Source organism: Quercus suber, unplaced genomic scaffold, assembly GCF_002906115.3.
Source record: "Quercus suber isolate HL8 unplaced genomic scaffold, Cork oak 2.0 scaffold_506, whole genome shotgun sequence".
Classification (NCBI taxonomy): Eukaryota; Viridiplantae; Streptophyta; class Magnoliopsida; order Fagales; family Fagaceae; genus Quercus; species Quercus suber.
The window spans coordinates 402,604-418,005 of NW_027069955.1; the positions used below are offsets into that span (position 1 = coordinate 402,604).

The 15,402-nt window shown below is 35.0% G+C and overlaps 1 pseudogene; it reads right to left on the minus strand.

Annotated features, from left to right (window-relative positions):
- Positions 1–11,085: 11,085 nt before the first annotated feature.
- On the minus strand, positions 11,086–12,183 carry LOC136063274 (F-box protein At3g07870-like; annotated as a pseudogene).
- Between the last annotated feature and the right edge of the window lie 3,219 nt (positions 12,184–15,402).

The window sequence follows — 15,402 nt, forward strand, 5'->3', positions numbered from 1 at the left end:
TAATGCAGCAATCATGGAGGAAGAGGTATATGTTGAGAGTGAATTACCGGTGGGGGACAGTTTCAATCCTAGAATGAATGAGGAATTAATTCCACCTCTTAATGCTACCTTGACACCAAATTCGAACTTGGTTCAGAATTTGAAGTCAGCTATTCCAAATAAGGTAGTATTAAATGACGTAACTGGCAACCCCATTATCTCGGAAATTAAGGATGGAATCTCCCATTTCAATGCTAATTTAATTCCCTCATCAAGTTGCCAACTCACGGCATTAACTAAAGAGAAAACCCTAGCCGCCCCATCTCAAGGAACCATGCTGAACAATTTGGATGATCAGGATGAAGTCTAAGTATCTCAATCAACGGTTGGAAATGTAGGGCAACAAAATAGTCTCAGAACATGGAAACGTGTAATGAGACAAGGCAATAATGGAGTATCTTCTAGCCAATCCGAAATAGAAAAGAAGAGGAAGTCAAATCTCAATCCCATTGATGAATCACACTATCCAAACAAACGTCTTCAGGTCCCGTTTGATGTTGAGGAAATCCCAAAAACAATGGTGGAGGTTGCAGGGCAGCCCCGCCAAGAGCCATGAGTCTATTAGTGTGGAATTGTCGCGGGCTTGGGAACCAGGTGACAGAGAGAGAGAGCTTGGAGATTATGTCTGGGCAAAAGATCCCTCCGTCATGTTCATTGCCGAAACATGGTCGGATGAAGCAAGGCTAAAGTTAGTGAAACGTCGATTGAAGTTTGATCACATGTTTATTGTACCAAGAGTCAATAGAGGTGGGGGACTTTTTTTTTTTTGGAAGGAGTCAATGAATTTGCGGGTGGACACTTCTTCAAAAAATCATATTGACTGTATCATAGGAGGAGGAACTGAGGGGGCATGGAGATTTACAGGCTTCTATGGAGAACCTATAGCTCACAAACGTCATGAGTCGTGGGATCTTCTCCGGCAATTGCACTCACAGTTCAACCTCCCCTGGCTTTGTGCTGGGGATTTCAATGAAATTGTTAAAGGGGTAGAGAAACAAGGAGGTTCAAACCGAAGTCATTCACAAATGCAGCTGTTTCGTGAAACTATGGATGTGTGTGTCTTCATTGATTTGGGTTTCAAAGGCAATCCTTTTACTTGGAAAAAATATTTCAGAGATGGACAAACCTTGTGGGAGAGGTTGGATAGGGGTTTGGCGAACAATGAGTGGCTTTTGAGGTATGGAGGAACAACGGTGCACCATCTGACATGCAGTACTTCAGACCATTGTCCTTTGCTCATTGAACCTGAGGTAGTGGTACTTGCAAATCCTAAGAAGCCCTTTAGATTTGAGGAAATGTGGTTGTCAGATAAGGGGTGTTCAGAAACGGTAAGACAAGTTTGGAGAAAGCAAAGCAATAATGATACAGCTTCGGGGATTGTTCCAAAAATCGAGAGGTGTGGCAAGGCTTTGAAGAAATGGAGTAGTACAAACTTTGGGAGTGTCAGAAAGGAATTGAAGCAGAAGCAAAAACTCCTAGCTCAAGCCGAATTGGAAGCACTTACAACAGGAGTGAATTTTCGGGCATGGGGCTTAAGAAATGAGGTGAATGATTTATTAGACAAAGAGACGAGAATGTGGTTCCAAAGATCACGTGCTCTTTGGGCAATTCATGGGGACAAAAACTCAAAATATTTTCATAGTAGGGCCACACAAAGATTTAGGAGGAATAAGATTGAAGGAATTAAGAATGCAAAAGGTCAATGGTGTTCGAATCCAAGGGAGGTGGCAAAGGAGTTGCTGGAGTATTATAGTGAATTATTTTCATCTAGACAGGCATGTCAACCCGACTTAGCTTTGGAGGGGGTTCCATGCATAGTAACCGAAGATATGAACATGGATTTGCTAGCAGATTTTACCGAGGAGGAAGTTAAGAAAGCTCTCAATCAAATGGCTCCACTCAAAGCACCAGGACCTGATGGCATGCCTCCGTTATTTTACCAACATTACTGGGAGCTGGTGGGTAAGGATATAACTACTTCTGTTTTATCATTCTTAAATTCGGCCACACTACCTGAACACCTAAATCACACCTTTATCACTTTGATCCCAAAAGTTAAAAATCCGGAATTTGTCTCTCAATTTCGCCCTATTAGCTTGTGTAATGTGTTGTACAAGATTTTTTCTAAGGTGTTAGCTAACAGATTAAAGAAAATCCTCCCACACATTATCACTGAACACCAAAGTGCTTTCACAAAAGACCGCCTCATTTCTGATAATATTCTAATTGCCTTCGAATCCCTACATAATATGCAAAACCACAAATCCACCAAGGAGGGTTATATGGCCATTAAGCTCGACATGAGCAAAGCCTACGATAGAGTTGAGTGGCCTTTCTTAGAATGCGTGATGAAAAAACTGGGGTTTAATGCAAGGTGGATAACTCTCACGATGCTTTGTGTGACTAGTGTCTCCTATTCTATTCTGATCAATGGTGCGCCTCATGGGTTCATTAAGCCTACTAGAGGTATCAGATAAGGGGACCCCCTTTCCCTTTTTCTTTTCCTCTTATGTACGGAGGGTTTGCATGGCTTACTTACACAATCAGCGGCTAGAGGTGATATCCATGGCTTTTCCCTATCTAGGAGAAGCCCCCCACTCACTCACCTTTTATTTGCAGACGATAGTTTGCTTTTTTGCAGATCTAATCCGGAGGAGTGCCAAAAGATTCTGGAAATTTTGCAAGTTTATGAGTTAAGTTCGGGGCAACAAATAAACAAAGCAAAAACGGCAATCTTTTTTAGTCACTCAACATTGGAAGAAAGGAGAATGATGATCAAAAATACCTTGGGAATGGAGGAAGTAAGAAGCTATGAGAAGTACCTTGGTTTGCCTTCATTAGTAGGAAAAAATAAGAAAGCAAGTTTCAATTACATAAAAGAGCGGGTTTGGAGAAAGTTACAAGGGTGGGAAGAACAATTGCTATCTCAAGCAGGTAGGGAAATTCTTATAAAAGTCGTGGTCCAAGCCATCCCTACATTTACCATGCATTGCTTCAAACTGCCTATTGGGTTGTGTAATGAACTTGAGGGGCTCATTAGGAGGTTTTGGTGGGGGCAAAGAGGTGATCGAAGGAAGATACATTGGGTTTGTTGGGAAGAATTGTGCAAGCCTAAGAGCGAAGGGGGAATGGGATTTAAAGACTTAGCATCGTTCAATGATGCACTCCTAGCTAATCAAGCTTGGAGGTTATTCCAAAATAAACACTCTCTACTCTATAAGGTGTTCAAACCAAAATTCTTCCCGAATTGTTCATTTATGGAGGCATTGGAACCTCAAGCTTGTTCTTATGCATGGCAGAGTATCTTAAAGGGAAGAGAATTATTAAAAGAGGGTTTGAGATGGAGGGTTGGTGATGGAACGTCAATTAGAGTGTGGTCTGACTCGTGGTTGCCTTCCACCTTTATGCCATTTATCTTTTCTCCTGTGGTACCGGGTTGGGAGGATGCAACAGTGGCTTCATTGCTAAATTACTCTAATCAGGAGTGGCGGCTTGACATACTGAACCAGCTGTTCAGCTAGAGAGATGTGGAGTTGATTCGGTCTTTTCCCTTGTGTAGCAAACCAGTTGATGATGCTCTGATATGGCCTTACACTCCTACTGGTTCATACACGGTGAAATCAAGCTATAGATTTCTCTACAATGCTAGGTGCTTGGACAGTGGTGAGTACAATCCGGATGACAACAAATTATGGAAGAAAGTGTGGGTTTGCAGGTTCAGCTCAAGGTCCGAAACTTTTTGTGGAGGGCCATCAAGAACTCTATCCCAACAAAACACAACCTTAGAAGACGAATGGTACTGGCAGACGATGGCTGCGATCACTGCCATGGTGAGTCCGAGGATGTCCTCCATGCACTGTGGTCGTGTCCCTCCATTTCTCAGGTATGGTCTCAGAACAATTTGTGGGCTAATTTGGTCTCCAGTCCAGGTTTTTCGAGCTTCAAAGATCTGGTTGAAACCATTGTGGAAACAGGGGAGGATTTGAATTTTTTTGCGACTATGGTTTGGGCGATTTGGAACCGTAGAAACTCGATGCGGACCAGTGGGAAACATATTCCAGTACAGCAGGTGTTGTCAGAAGTGCACATGGCAAGAACGTCGTGGGTTCGAACCATTCCGCCTCGTCCCCCTGAATAGCCCCCTCAAATTGATCCTCGGTCTTCTTGGAAGCCACCACCGGGTTCAAAAGCAAAAGTGAATTTCGACGGAGCCGTATTTAGAGAGATGCAATGTGCAGGTGTGGGAGTTATAGTCCGGAATGCGGAAGGTTGTGTGCTTGCATCCATGGAAGAAACTTTCCACTTACCTTTTTCTGTTGCTGCCGTGGAAGTAATAGCTGCAAAGAAAGCCCTTTAGTTCGCCAGAGATATCGAGTTATCTTCAATTATCCTTGAAGGTGATTCGAAGATTACTATTGACGGTCTAAAGAGTACAAATTCCTTCCTGAATGAGTATGGTCATCTGCTAGTTGAAGCAAAGGAAGTGGCAAAACAGATAGAAGCAGTGGAATTTCTACACGTACCAAGACAAGCCAACAAGTCAGCTCATAACATTGCTAAACATGCAAGACATGTTAGCGAGTTAACGGTGTGGATGGAGGATGTTCCTTCTCACCTTGTCTCTGTAATTCAAGCCGACTCGGCTATTAATCAATAAAATTACAATGTCCTTTCTCAAAAAAAAAAAAAAATAGTCTATGGCATTTACTTTACATTTTCTTTTAATGGAGACAGGCTATATATATAGGCTAGACTAGGGACCCTTTTAAATTAAGATTTTTTCTATAACCTCCTTTTATCAAGGAGTTTAAAACTTGTAACTTTAAGGTGTTCATTATCCAAAGAGATTATACTAATTAAGAGTTACTTAGAAATTGTTATTCACCATAATGGCTTTCACAAATAAAATCCTTAACACATGAGTTTTCATTTATCATTTAAATGTGGGCCACATAAAGTTTTCTTAAAATCTTACATTCTCCCACTTGACATTTTTTGTTGTTGTTGTTGTAAAAAAAAAAAAAAAAAAACTCTTACGGATGAACTGTAAAAAAAATTGAGAAATAATTACAATATGCTGCTAACTCCGCAGCTCGACCTCTTTCTCCCTTAAACCCCCAAGCACTTTGTGCATGAAGAGGTGCTAATTCAGCTATAAGGCCTTTGGCCCCACTTGACATTTAAATTACATGATAAATGGTATTCTTTAACATGGTCATGATATTACTCATGTCAATTAGTTGTGAAATGCTCCCACTCAAATAAAAAAATCCAATACATGAATCATGGCAGAAATACCCTCAATTATAATGAGTACTTTATAAGCCATTAATTCTTTATGAATGGACTACCTATTAGCCATTCGGGTCCTCTTTTATACATCCCCACGGATATATCAACCTTATATATCTCCACAAATATATCTAACTTAATTCATATACTTTATGTGCACAAAATAAAATTCATATATTTTCTTCTCCAAAACTAACCAAATATGTGCTTAAAACATATAATAACTAGAGAGAAATTAGACACCAAATAAGCTAATAAGTTCCATATGTCCAAAAGACTTTTGCACTGCTTCACCGGCAAACCTTTAGTTAGGAAATTAACAAATGATGCTCAATAATTTTAACACAATGGACACTTTCAATTTCTTAAAATTATCTCTTAGACTGAGTTACTTTATGTCGATATGTTTATTTAGACTTTCACAATCATTGTCCTTAGAGAAGAAAATTATTGCCGAGTTATCTTAAAAGTCTTATCATAAAATCGACAAACTTAAGACCTATCCATAATGCCTGTCTTATAGCTTCATAGCATATAGGATATCTTACATGATAAAATCAAATCACCACGTCCCACTAATATGTCATTCATATTTAGGCATAAAAACAAAGCATTTACTCCAACCGATCTTAAGGTATATACACCGATTAACAATGTGCCTAGTAAAACCAAATGGCACAACAAAGTTGGTGAACCTTTATATGCCATTAGTGGGATACATATATGCCTTAACTTTTAACATATAACTTTTATTGGAAGTCAAACCTTAATGGATCTTGTAAATTAATATTAATAGCTTTCACAAAACCTAGCTTTATAGGAATAAATTCTAAAGTTCATGCTCTTGAGCAATTAGATCACTCTCACCCTCATACTCAGTTTCTCATTTGACATATTTATTTAATGAGATGGGTGGTTCATCCACATGAGTACCAAAACAAAGATCCACAAACTCCAATAATAATAATAATAATAATAATAATAATAGTGCTATGAAACTTAAACTTTAATTCTAAACTAACCAATGTCAATTTAGTAGTAAATTCGACCTTCCTATGGGTAGAGGCACATCATGCATGGATTTACTATAAAACTTTACTCATAAAACTAGTAAATATAAACACTAAAAATCAAAATTTCCATACCTATGGGCCTAGGAAAAATCTCATCTTAATGCAACATTCACCATTTTATTCCAATTAAATCATAAAAATAATAACCTCCCTATCAGGCCAAGTCATTGTCTTCATGAATTAATTTCAATTTAGATGTCTTTGTACCTAATGAAGTCTTGTAAAAAATTTCTTGATGTGCTTATCATCATGGCTTAAGATGCTATGGCCACTCCTAAGTCATTTTGATATTCACCACTTCAAATAGCATCATAAAGATCAACCAATCCTAATATTGATCATGACAGTATGCACTCAAAAATGATATGAAATAATATTCAATACATGATAAGTGCAAAGAAACCTGAAATGCACTTAAATAAATGACTCACTTGAATGATCCAAATCCCATACGTAACAATAAACCTTATTAAATAATTGTAAACTTACATGCAACACGTTTATCCCCATAATTAGTTGTAAATTATGTTTTCCAAAACATAAGGATCATTTGTGTTATCATGCCAAATATATTGATCCACAAAAAATGGTCTTTAAAGCAATTCACAATAGAAAATTGTACAAATATCAAGATTAGATATGTTTGTCATATGAGCTACTATACTGTCACAAATTATTTTCTAAATAATTAAGATTTTTTTTAATCCAAGAAACAAACATAAATACTCAACTGAGTATTTGATGGATAAGAAAATCAAAATCAAATTTTACGAACACTTTAAGTGCCTTGGCATGTATTTTAGTCGAATTACCCATTGGTCCACATTAGTATATTGTAAAATACTATATGTGGACAATTTGAGATTAGAGAAAACAAAGTCCTTGAGTTGCACATGTAATGAAAAAACAAACATATACAACATATCTTTCTTTGAACCTATCTAGTTCTATATAGATAATAATACTATAGATTTCAAATTGATACTTCCAATCTCAAAACTCAATGGTAATTTGTTACACTTACACCAATAAAGATGCAAAACAAAACTTGTTCCCTAGGATTTAGAGTACACATGCTCTATATTTGCGTTCAACACAACTTAAATTTCATGCCAAAATTAAATTAGTGCATACAAACTTTTACCGTACAAATATATGGCAATTAAAAATAATAGTAATTTTCTCTAACTAAAATCACTAAACAACATAGCATAAAGGATGGCTCTGATACCAAATGTAAGATAAAATTTAGAGTTGCAGCGGAAACAAAACAAATATAAACATACCTCCAACTATAGTTGTTTAAGTGTTTGTAGAAAAGAAGACTCATTATATGATGATAGTGTTTATAAAGAGGTGTCTTCTAGTCTATGGCCTTTACCTTACATTTCCTTTTGATGGAGACAAGTTATATATATAGGCTAGACTAGGGACTCTTTTAAATTAAGATTTGTTCTATAATCTCCTTCCATCAAGGAGTTTAAAACTTGTAACTTCAAGGTGTTTATTATCCAAAGAGATTATACCAATTAAGAGTTACTTAGAAATTGTTATTCACCATAACGTCTTTCACAAATAGAATCTTTAAGACATGAGTTTTCATTTATCATATAATGTGGGCCACATGAGTTTTCTTAAAATCTTACATAGTGAAGTCTTGGACTAGAAAAAGTGTGCAAAGGGAAGGAGTTTCACAGTTCTTTGGCCGTACCCTGAGAGTTTAAACGAGAAAATTCTTAGAATTCCAATGCTTGAATGTATGATTTACTATTTTACACAACTAATTTATGGAAGCTTGGCATTACTTGATTTAAGCTGAACATGAAAATTAGCAAGTTGAAGTTTCTAGCAATGTAGTCATCTTTTTAAAGTCCATATTCACAAGTCATTTGTTTTGTGGTATTGATTTAAGCTGTTAGAAAGTTTTGTTATTTATGTATTTTGAATAAAATGAATCTACTATTGTCTTTTTTCTTTTTCTTTTTTGTGTTTGTTGTTCTTGAAATATGCTATAAAATCCCTAGCACAATATTTAGAACCCTTAACACAGATTTTTACAGCTAAGTTGATTCTAACCCTAAACTGACCACTATAGTCCAAGTGTAAATGACTTAGCAAATTTCCAAACAAACTAACTACACTACACAAACATGACAATATAGAAAAGTAAAGGAAATATAGAGGAAAGCAAGCAAACCACACATAATAACACAAAGTGTTATGAAAGAGGAAAACTTGAGTCCCAAGTGTAAAAACCTCTCCCCCAACCACCCATCAGAAAACTCCACTAGAATGAATAGTTGTAGTACATGGATGACTATAAACCTTCCAAGCCTATATCTCTATGTTTATTTGAGCCCTACAAGTTCTAGCTAGCAACTAACTTCACAAGTCTTTTCTTCATCTAGCTTTCTAGAGTCACCACTGTTAAGCCACCAACGGAAAGCCACCAAAGGATTTGGATTTTGATATGGCTTCTCACCTTTCCAAGGTTAGAATCTCTATCAAAGCTTTGAAAGAGATGGAAAGGAGAGAATGGAAGTTATCTTTTTTCTTAAAGCTAGGAAAAAGCTTTCTCTTTTCATACAAAGGCTTGGTTTTAAAATCTTTTCTCACATTTGATTTCTAGGGTTTGTTCAATCCTTATCTGAAACCCCTTGCCACGCCTCATAGTTGTATGTGTGTGTGTTGGCAGATGAATATTGGATAGGTTCAGCGCAGAGATCAGAGATCATGCAACTCGCGACCTGGTTGCCCCCAAAGGTTGTGAGATGGTTGTGAGGTGCACAATTGCAATTTCAGCGAAAACCCTGCCACGTGGATTTTGTGGGCAAGCTAGGTAGTGAGATGGTTGCCTCTAGGCCGTGAAATCTCTGTCTGATGCTGCTTCCAATCTTCAAAAAGAGGCTCAAGTACTCTACCTCAATTTACATATAAACCGAGGAAACAATATATCAACAATAAAAAAAAAAAAATACAAACAACTGTTTTCACTGAATTAAGCCAACACTAAAAATATGTCTTCTCAGTTCTAGAGATGAAAGTACTACCTTTGATGTAGAAAACTATTTTATTATTCGAAAAAACATCCCTTTACAACTACGACCATTATTTGTAAATGCTAAACTACTTGTCATTCAATTGGCCTTCAACTAAATTTTTAATTTCTAGAATCTCTTGATACTCCAACCTTAAGATAGAACATTTATGTTGATAATGGCCATCTTGGGAAGGAGATTGAGGAGTTGAACATAACAAAGAGGCTTTGTAAAGATGTCTGCAAGTTGGTGTCTTATAGGGATGTGAAAAGTTTTAATTACTCAACTTTGAATCATTTCCCTAACAAAATGTCAATCTAGCTCTATGTGCTTAGTTTGCTCATGGAAAACTGGATTGAACAATATAAATTGCAGCTTCGTTATCATAGTAGCTTTTGAATGTTTTATAGGAAAATCAAACATAAGCTTATCACTTGAGTTTGTATATTTAGAATAAGCAACTCAAATATTTGTTGTTCTACTATATATCCATTCATTGTTGGGTTAAGAATACTAGTTTTAGAGAAGTTTTAATGTAAACGAGGAAATTTACGTCATTTGACAATACATCTATGTTTACAAATGGTGATAAAGAGAAAGTTTCAATAAGAACATTGTAGTACAAAGCAACTCACCCAAAACCTGATTGTATTCTTACATACTTAATTCTCTTTAGAGAACAACATTTTATGTTTGAACTAATACTTGTGTACCCTTTTCTTACACCATGCAGCCACTCTTTCTCACACACAATTGGATCCAATCCGTAGGACACCATATATAGAAACATAATCACTTAAATCGGCTATGATTACCCAATTTGTAATAGATTATATATAGAAACACAGTCACTTAAATCGGGTAAAATTAGCCAATCCGTAGAACACTATACCTATAAGAATAGGATGACTTATAAGTCAACTAATATTACCCAATTCTAATGCATGATAATATAAGCCACAACAATAGACTTGAAATATTTAGCCACCTTAGAACTACGATTTTTTGGTTTCCTCCAAAATCCACACTGCTAAATTTACTTGATTCAAGAAATTTTTAAACAATATATCTTCATTCATGATTTGAGATCAATATAAACGATTAAATGAACATAAATCATAGATTTCATTTTACACATAAATGACTTGTTTATAGTGGTACTCACACGAAAGTCCAAAAGCATTTACATTTTGTGACTCGGTTAGTTATAAGTAAAGCATATAAACGAAGTGATTCTGATTCATCCAACACTTGAGAGAGAGAGATTATACATGTTGTACTGTAGGACAAGTGTCACATCGCCAGAAGTTTATACGATCCAATTTGGTTAAGGAATTAAAATTTGTCTCGGTTAATGTATATTAAGGCTTTTTTTTTAGAAGATAATGAGATCTATATGGGTGTTTAGAACTTCAAATTTTGAGAATTATAGATTTTTAAGAGTTCAAAAATCAAAGAATTTAAATTTTTTAGAGTTAACATTTACATTTTTTTAGATTTATTCAAAATTTAGATATATCTATATTATTTTCAGGTAGAACTTGAAATTGCTCGCTATCCACATGAAAACAAACAATAGGTTCAATGGATTCAAGTGCAATTGCAGGATTGGTCATCTAGTGAAGAACTCCATTGAGAAAAAATTACAGGATGATCTGCCTGAATTGGATGTGGCACATTCCCAATGCTCTTCCACCCCTTAGACTCACACGGTCACACCCAAGTGTGTATATCTCACCCACCAGCTCAAATTTGTTATCCATATCGATGCAACACCACAACCTCACAACCTTATACTCATAATTTGAAGGATCATATTCAAATCCAAATCCAAATCCAAATCCAAAAGGAGCATAATACTGAGTGATCCCCGAAACCGGAGGAAGAGTTGTGTACTCTCCAAGAACAGGGTTACAAATGTAGAAATGGCCATCATACTCGGATTGAGACAAACAAAGCAAGCCATTACATGACCCCACAAGTTGAAATCTTACACCCACCAAAGGGTGTTTTCAAAACCATTAGGTCCTCCTCATTATAAACAAAAACATCGGGGGAAACAGGATTTTTTTTTCAAAGGCAAAAATGAGCTTTTGCCCCTTTCGCCCAAAAGATGTAGCAAAATGCCCTTGCTCTGAAATTATCTAGCAAAATACCTCTGTTTTGAAACTCGATTTTCTAAAAATCGAGCTTTACATTGAAACTCGATTTTTAGAAAATCGAGTTATAGGCAATCAAACTTAAAAAAAAAAAAAAAAAAATTATGGAACATTCAAGGAACTTGAGTTCATGGAACTCGAGTTCCATGTGAATTTTCCAAATAACTCGATTTTCATCAAATCGAGTTTTATATTGAAACTTGATTTTTCTAAAAATCGAGTTTCAAAACAGGGGGATTTTGCTAGATAATTTTAGAATAAGGGTATTTTGCTACATCTTTTAGGTGAAAGGGGCAAATGCTCATTTTGGCCCTTGTTCAAACAAACTAATTTTGCCAAATTCAACCATTATGAAGCTCATACTAGTACTACTACAGTGTTTTTCAAGATGTAACTTTGCAAAACAAGGAGAATGAATCCTTGTTCGCCAAGATTTACAGACATATACCTGCATTGAGAGAGGGTTTTGATGGGAAGCCTGGAGAGAATGTCCAAGATGATCTCATCTGGAAGATCTGATATTGTTGATGGTCCCCTAGTTTTTATGAGATTTGATATTTTCTTCTTGTTGTGTGGATTCATACGTGTTACCAATATTGAGATATATAAGAGAAAGATAGGTAAAGGTAAGGTTTTAGAAAGCTAAAAAATGAATGAGAAAGGTGCACGAGATTACTAATAGAAAAAGAATATAATATGGAGCAAAAGTTGTATATATGAACTTGACGGTTCTCAATAAGGTTGGGAGAGAGTTTTGTGAATAAGAGAATGAAGGAGTTGAAGCATATATAAAAACAAACACAACGCACACTCCTGTTTATCTTCTCCTCTAAGGATAAATTTAAATGGCTTAATTTTGGGCCTTTCCAATTTCTATGCGTCTTTTTAATTTTTAATTTTTTTTTTTTTACTTACCAAACACAAAACAGAGATGGATTGGATTGTGAAAAAAAAAAAGTGTAGGGGAATTTTGATATTAAAATTATTAATAAATACATTAATGAAACAATAATTTTTTTAAAAAATTTTATAGATAAATAGAATTTTAATTTTCGAACCTATGGCATATGTTTCTTGATTATACCCTTTATCATGAATACAAGTATTTTGTATAGACGGTTTCGAACCCATAACTCTTATTTGACAACAAAAGACTTTACAAGGTTTTTTTTTTTTAATGGAAAAAAGATTTTACTAAGTAATTGAGTTAGCTGGAGCCCATATCATATTTTGCCAAGTGGGTACTTCTCTACCATAGAAAATAGTAAAATTCTCATTAATTAAGATTAAGATAGTTCTTCTCAATAATAATTAAAAAAGATACTTCATGAAATTTAAAATTCTACCCCAACTATAGTTCAATTTAGTTAAAACTCTATTAGATAAGTTTCAATAAATTTAAAATTCTAATTTGACTAATTTTTTTTTTTTTAAATTCCCAAATTTTACAATTTTTTTAAATTATTGTAATCATCTATCATAATTCATTTTATTTAAATATAACAAAATGTACACATTACATACCATTCTTAGGCCAAATAGCTCAATACATGTTTATCTTTAGATAGTTTAATATAAATGAAACTCTATTAAAATTTCAAGATTCTGACTAAAGTTTTGATAATATTTTAAAAATATTTATCTTTTATTATATATAATTTTTAATTAATCTGTGCATAGCGGGAACTATCATATCAATTTCTACATATTTCATCCCTATTTAATTTTCATACCGTTCTTTTTATTAAAAAAATAGCACTTTTGCACTTCTTTTTTTTTTTTTTTTTTTAATTTTTATTAAAAAAATAGCACTTTTGCACTTCTTTTTTTTTTTTTTTTTTAATTGAAGATTTTTGATGAGAAAATGAGAGTCAGTATAATACGATACATGTATAATATGATAAATATGCAAACATGTATAGTTCAGTACCTTTCAAGAAAAGTACATTTCAAAAATTTGGTAGAAAAATAAAAAAATAGGGAAATAAAGGTATATGTGTAGTATGTATATAATACATTTATTATTTGAAAATTCACCATGAAAATTACAGAAACATTTATTATAAATAAATAAACATAATATATAATATTTGTATTAACTATTAAGTTTGATAAACGATTCCTAACAATTTAATTTGAAATAATTTATTTACTTAATAAAGAAAATTATTTCAATAGTTGGAAATATTATGTAGTAAATATCTATTTGATTTAATAGAATGTAATATTAAGGTTTGGCAGCTTTTGTGTGTAACTTATTTGACTTTTACAATTTAATAATGATTCTTCATCCTGGAGACTTAAGTACCAGTCCTTACTTACCCCACACCCCACAAGTACTTATACTTGTGTAGTGACCATCACACCAAAGGTGTGTAGTGGTACAACTTTATTGTTATTCGATATGTTCCAATCTTAAACTTATATGTGCATTGTTGTGTTAAACGGAAAATAAATTGGCTACCTTCATCTTTTACATTCGTTTTTCAGTAAGCACTAAGCAGTAGTCACCGGTTTCGTTTATATAAAAAATTGTACTTAAAAAAAAAAAATAAATAAACACGTTTGCTTATATTAATTTGGATCTTTCATGCAAGTATTCTTATTCTAAGAAGAGGAACCTTGGCCATCCAATTTCCCATCACCCATAGCGGTTGGTCTGTGTATTGGAAGGTGATCCAATTGTTAACATTAATAAAAGACGCTTTATTTGTAGAAGCTTTTAAATGTTAAATCAAAATTACAAAAACTCCATATATAAGCAACAAATAAATATTATATATATGTATTGGAAGGTGACCCAATTTTTTTTTTTTTTTTTTTTTTTTTTTTTGGTGAAGAAAAAATGGGAGCGTTTATGGTTGTATTAAACCCTCGGGCAGGACGCTGGAATGGCAGCAGTGAGGATCACGGGATCACATACCACCCGTGCAGGGTATTAACCCCACCAAGGATGCCCACCAACGAAAGGCCGTTGGTAGGACTCGAACCAAGTCTGACAAGCAGAGAACGAAAGTCCTGACCAACTCAGCCAACCCCCCGTTGGCATGTGATCCAATTGTTAACATTAATAAAAGACGCTTTATTTGTAGAAGCTTTTAAATGTTAAATCAAAATTACAAAAACTCCATATATAAGCAACAAATAAATATTATATATATATATATATATATATATTTGTGGGGTTAGAAAACCTGGTAATCCCAGCCCACTTCGTACCAAGCCCAAGGCCCATGCCAAGGAGGAAGAAATGCTCGAGGACGAAGTGTGAAAGTCCAAATTGCCCAGGAACCTTGCCGAGGACGACCCTGTCCTCGGCCAACTGAGACCATGGGAGGAGGAAGTAACGGGCCACCAAAAGCAACCTTCCGAGCATCTAAAGAGAAGGAACAAGTACAACGTGTCAGCCGTGGAAGCACGGTGGAGAAGCAAGTCCAAGATGAATTGTCACCTCCACATTAAATGCCCATAACTAACGTTCTGGCCGCATTAATGAGAAAATGACTACTGTATGGCGCAGCCTTGGTTACTGCAGCCCACAGAAAAAATGGGAAGGCAGCTGATAGGACAAGCACTCAAGTAGTGACCTGCTTGATCAACAAATGTAGGGCTAAAATCAACTGAAATGGGATATATAACGTAAGGAATCCCTTTTGAAAGGGGGACGAAAAAGGGGAGGAAGAAGTTAGAAAGATAGAACATTGCAGCAACCTGTAACAATAGAAAGACTTTTGTAACTGATCATTGAAGAAAGAATAAGAATCTCAAGCTCCCAAGAGGAGGGCCAAGAAACGTCGCTGC